Raw genomic sequence first — 6,000 nt, 5'->3', positions numbered from 1 at the left:
TCAAGGTAGTGATGATGATCATATTCTGCATCCACTGGTTACCAATTGGCTGACTAATGCAAGATATGTATAATCCCCCATTGGTAGTATCTACAATGTGTACCTGCTGCTTCTGCCCTAACTCTTCCACCTTTTTGGTGAGTATACTCATCTGTGTCATTAACGTAGCCATATTTTCAACAAGAGTATTAGATAGATCTAAAGGCACTGAGTGAACCACTGGAGTGATAGGTGCATTCCTGGTTGTCCACCCTGAATTCTGTGTCATCTTGTCAAGCAGACTCTGGCCTTCTCTCCATGTTTTGCTCTAAAATGCTCCATTAGCTGAAGCATCAACATTGCCCTTCACGCTATCTGACAATCCCATGTAACACCGTTGTCCCAACATCAGATTTGGAATACTGTGGTGAGGACATGTAACCAGCATCCCCTTGAATCATTCCTATGTTTCATGCAGTGTCTCCATTGGTCTTTGTTTAAAACTCAAAATTTCATCAATTTGTTGAGCAGTCTTGTTGGGTGGGTGAAACTTGTTCACAAATTGCTTTACTAACTCCTCCCAAGTTGTTATGGAATTAATGGGGAGTGAGTTTAGCCAGGTCTGGGCAGCTCCTATCACTGAGGATGGAAACAATAGCAGCTTGATTACTTCCTGAGTTACGTTGGGCTGCCTTTGAGTTTTGCAAATTGACAAGAAATTCTTCAAGTGCTGTTGAGGATCTTCAACTTGTGACCATGAAAATAGTCCCTTGTTTTGCAACAAGTGCAGCATGTTGTTCGTGATTTGAAATGATTCAGCCTGTATTTGTGGGACTAAAATCGTTGTGGCCAAGTTCTCTGTTGTGGGTTGTACCCAATCATATAGAGCAGTCTCTGGCACAAGAGGTGCCACAGGCGCTAATGGCGCTATTGGCACAGCTGGGTCTACCCCGTTGTCCCCCATGTCTGGTTCGAATTATGGAGTTGTTTGTTTTTCCGGTTGGCCCGATTTAAAGCCTTGAAAACTTTCTCGGGATCTGATAATACTTCAAATATTTCACCAGTTCTTGATGAGTTTCTAGGCTGCACCTATACAACCAAGTTAACAAACGTTAAAATTTCAATGTATAAATTGGGTAAAGAGAAAACTGACTACACTAAGAATTTTTGTATTTCTTTCAATTGTAATTGATAACACCGTTAAATTCCCCGGTAATGGCGCCAAAATTTGATCACGCCCAACTATGACTTATAAAAAGGACACGCGGACGTTGCAAATATAATCTGAGTATTTAGCCTAGAGTCGAACCCACAAGGAATTAACCTATCAATTACTCTCGTTAGATTTACAAAATTCTACGTAATCAACTTCCCAAACATTTTGAATAATAATTGAGGATGTTTCTACTAACTAAGAATGAATGTAATTAAGCAACTGAAAACTAAATATGATTAAGTTGTAAACAATTAAGAGAAGGTTCTAAGGTTATGATTTCCCCTATTAACGGAATCCCATCCGGCTATGTTTCACATAGAATTGCCTAATCGTCTCTATCAATAGTGAGTACTCTTATTACTGTAAATCTCTCCCGAGTAATCACGACAATTTACTATACGCACTCTCCTGAGTTACGCTACCTAGCTTTGTTCATTATAGCTCACTTTAGATTGCATCCAAGGCTTTGTTATTCCTAATACCGCCTTTAAACCATTGGTTATTGATCCCTCTTATACTTTGGGAGTGGTGTTGTTCAACAATTACCTAAATATGCACTCTCTCCCGAGTTATGCACACTAAATAGGCACAACTAGTTGAGGATACTATCAATTAACTACAATAAGAACATAGTTGAACAAATAGAGATTAAACTGGGCAAAATATATTAACATAACAAGAAGTTCATCCTTCAATAGGTTCTATCAAAACCTTAGACTAAATATTTAGCTACTCATACTAGTGTTTATCATAACAATAGTCAAATTAATCACAAATAGTAAAACACAAAAGGAAGAAAGGAAGAACTCGATGTTGAATTATCCTCCTTGCCTATTGCCTCCCCTTTTCTTCAACTAAGCTATGAAAAGCTTTATAATGTTCCCTTTGGCAAGCTGGACCTTCTATAGGTTAAGTGGATTTACCCTCGAACTTCCAAGTTTACCCCCGAAGTTTATTTTTTCAGAACTAGGCTAGCGCGGTCGCACTAGTGGACGCGCTAATGACCGCGCATATGGCCTACAATTCTACCTCAAATTCCTAGGCTAGAGCGGCCGCGCTAATCACCGCGCTAGTTTGAGTCTTAATTTTAGCTATTCTTTCTTGTGTTTTCCCACGTACTCAGCTCCTAGGGGCTTCTCTTGCTCTGATTTAGCTCCAATTACAGTTTTAAGTCCTCATACATGCAACTCGCTCTTGTAAATCATGAAATTCACAATTAGAGCCAACTTATCATCATTTACTATCTTATAACAGTGAAACATAGTCAAGCCAGGGCATAAACAGTTGCCAAATTACATAAATCTATCCTATTATCACCGACCTAGGAATTTCTCTACAACACATGCTTCAACTCTTCGCTCCCCATTTTCTTAGGGTTGCGATGATTCACATGCGTTACCGAGGAGCAAAGGGTTTGGTTGTGAGGATGGATGACAAGGCAAATCGTCGCATTTGGGAGAACTTCTTCTATGTCCGAACGGAGCACGTGGTATCGAATCTGGTGGGGTTTCCTAAGACGTGGAATATCGCCCATAGGTCTTCCTTTCTTTTTACTTTATGCATTTTTTTTAAGATAGTTGTCGGTCGTCTTCCTTTAATGACCTCGTTGAGGGTTTGTTTTTGTTTTTGTAGCCGAGAGAGTACCTCCTCTGCTAGTTGCTGATATTCCCGAGTGGGTAAGTACGATTCTCCCCCATATGATGGGGATTCGTGAATGGAAACCTTTCTATGAGAAGTTTGGGCGCAAGCCTCTTGCTGATGAGTCGGCTCGTTGCAGTCTGTTGCTTTGCTCTTTACTTCGTAGTTTCTTTTAACTTACCTTTGTTTGGTCGAATCTCTTATCATTGGCAGGTCGGAGAGGAGTGAGAATGGTGAGGGCTCCTACGCCTGCTTTCTGCCAGCCGGCTTCCTCTGCCCGGCCCATTCCAAGGGCAACTATGGATGAGGGCACCCAAAGTTTGGTTGTTCGGCAGACCGTATTCGCGACTGGACTTGTTCGTTAGGAGGTTGCTCCCCGGTCGGACACTTCAATTTTTATATTTCGTCCAACGGCCGAACCTTCTCGCAACAATGGCGAAGAGGCACCGTCAAAGAGGCGGAGGTTGTTAGAGAGGGCGTCTTTGGTTGAGACGTCCTCGAGGGGCGACCCTACTTTGGTAGTATCTAAAATTGGCGGTGATACCGCCTGGGTGCGGCCCCGATGCCTATTTTGGTCGTGGAAGGGAAAACCGTGGCATGGGGACAGAGTTTGGGGGCCGCCGCGATTGTTTTGAGTAGTCTATCATCATCTCGGCAGGGTCGCGCCCCCTCTTCGGCTAATAAGATGTTGAAGGGCATGGTAGTAGATGATTACGAATCTGATTCTGACAATGATCCTGATGAAATGAGGATGTTCAAGGAATGCTTTACCAGGGTCGATGTGAGGGCGGAAGGTCCTTCTCATGTACTCGAAATTACATCGGACTTTAACCTGTTGGAGGACACGATGGAGTTAATTTGACCTTCTGTGCTCCGCTGCCGAAAGTGAGTCTCTTAGGGAAATTAATGATTCCGCTTTGTCATGCGGGGTGGCCGGGATGTCCTTGAGGGTGAGTTTCCTTTTTCTATTTTCTTTGTTTTGTGCCATTTTGCTTTCGTTGTTCCCTCCCCTCATCTTTTTTTTAGACTTACATACTGGAGATCGAGAGTGCTCGTAGGGTAGAGATGTGGGCCGAAGTCTTTCTGAAAATGGACGCGAAGTACCGTCGGTATCGCAGCAAGTGCCATGAGATGCATGCACAACTTAGCGAGGGCGGTAAAACTCAATCTATTATGGAGGAGTTGGAGAAAAGAGACGAAGATCTGATGCAGTCTATCCGTAAATGCAGCGAGCTCGAGGAGCTACTTAATGCCAAAGACGAGGAGCTCGAAGTGGGAAAAAGGGTTGAAGCAGAGTGCGAGGATCTTCAGGCAAAGGTGTTGTCTTTGTGAGCTGAGCTTGAGCAAAACACTACTAGAGTCGCCATTCTAAGTGCATAATGGACGAAGAAGGTGATCGAGTTAAAGAAGAAGATTGACGAGTTGGAGAGAGCCGATGAGGCTCGAGTGGTGGCTTTGGCAAGGGTGGTGGCGTTGGAAGACACTATTCATGTCCTCAGGTCTGTGCGGGAAGCCGAAAGGGCGACGACCACGCTGAGGGAGGCATGGCTCGAGAAGAAGATCGGTAAACTTGATCGGGATGCTTCGAGCCTGGAAAACTGAGTTGTACCTCTCGAGGCCGAGAAGGCGCAGTTGTTGCCTCAGGCCTCCCCTCAAGAATCTGCCTATGTTGCTGTCTCCCGCCGTTTGTATGAGTTATGGGTCCATGCTGAGGCCCAACGAGATATATACAAGGGTTTGTGGGAGGAGGGGAGCGTTCCTAAGGCCGCTTTTGAAGATGCTCGGGCGAAGACACGCGAGGTTCGTCTCGCCTGCAGTTATGACCCTGTGACACTGGAGGTCGGTGAGGGTGCTGAGATTGAAGATGGGATTCCTTCTGATGATGACAATGCTGGGGACGACGGCAATGGAGATGATGTCGAGTGAAGTTTGTTGCAGCTTTTGTACTTAGTTTCTTTTGTTCTTTTGTTGTTGTTTGTTTTTATTTTATTTTTTCTCTTGGTGGCTCGCTTTTGGACTTTTGTAAGGCGCAGCTGTTGCCTATGTACGTCTTCTGAATAAGAAAGTTGTTTTGCCATTGGTTGCATATCTTTTTTACCTTCCTTCTCTTCTCTTTTTTTTTAAAAGAGATCTTTGAATTTCCCCGTTATGAGTCCCTAATTTTTAATTAGGTATTCGAATGAGGTCGAATTTAGTTCGCTTGATTCGAGCGAGATCGGATCTCATCTTGTTAGTTCGAACAAAGTCACTTTTGATTTGGAAATTCGAGCGAGGTTGAATTTTGATTTGCCAACTTGGGCGAAATCTATTTTGACTTATAGATTCGAGCAAGGTCGAATTCTGATTTGCCAACTTGGGCGAAATTAGTTTTTACTTGTAGATTCAAGCGAGGTCGAATTCTACTTTTTCTTGGCGATGGCCAGTGGCCATAAGGGTGTAAATCCGAGCGAGGTCGAATTTTCACTTGTTACGAGTTTGATCGAGGTCGAACTTTCCTTTTACTTGGCGACGGGCGATGGCTGTAAGGGTGTAAATTCAAACTAGGTCAAAATTGTAACCCGTTGTGAGTTCGAGCGATATCGAACATTACTTTTACTTGGCGATGGTCGTAAGGGTGTAAATTCGAGCGAGGTCGAATTTGTAAACCATCGTGAGTTCGAGAGAGGTTGAACTTACCTTTTACTTGGCGAAGCCGATGACCGTAAGGGTGTAAATTCAAGCGAGGTCAAAATTGTAACCCGTTGTGAGTTTGAGCGAGGTCGAACTTTCCTTTTACTTGGTGATGGTCGATGGCCGTAAGGGTGTAAATTCGAGCGAGATCGAAATTGTGAACTTTCCTTTTACTTGGCGATGGCCGATGGCCGTAAGGGTGTAAATTCGAGCGAGGTCGAAATTGTAACCCGTTGTGATTTTGAGCGAGGTCGAACTTTCTTTTTACTTGGCGATGACTGATGGCCGCAAGGGTGTAAATTCGAGCGAGGTCGAATTTGCCTTTCGCTTGGCGATGTGTGGGCTTGGTGGAGTGGTGAGATTTGCTTGTTGCATTACTTTTATAGGAGAATATTACTTGTTGCTACATCGTTTGTGCGTGCATCGGGGTGAGTCGCAATTTATTTAATTTTGCTTTCATCGGAGAGTATTATGCTTCAGCGAGAGTTCAGTTTATC

Source organism: Nicotiana sylvestris, chromosome 1, assembly GCF_000393655.2.
Source record: "Nicotiana sylvestris chromosome 1, ASM39365v2, whole genome shotgun sequence".
Taxonomy (NCBI): Eukaryota; Viridiplantae; Streptophyta; class Magnoliopsida; order Solanales; family Solanaceae; genus Nicotiana; species Nicotiana sylvestris.
The sequence above is the reverse complement of the archived record's forward strand: the minus strand, read 5'-3'. Positions refer to the sequence as shown.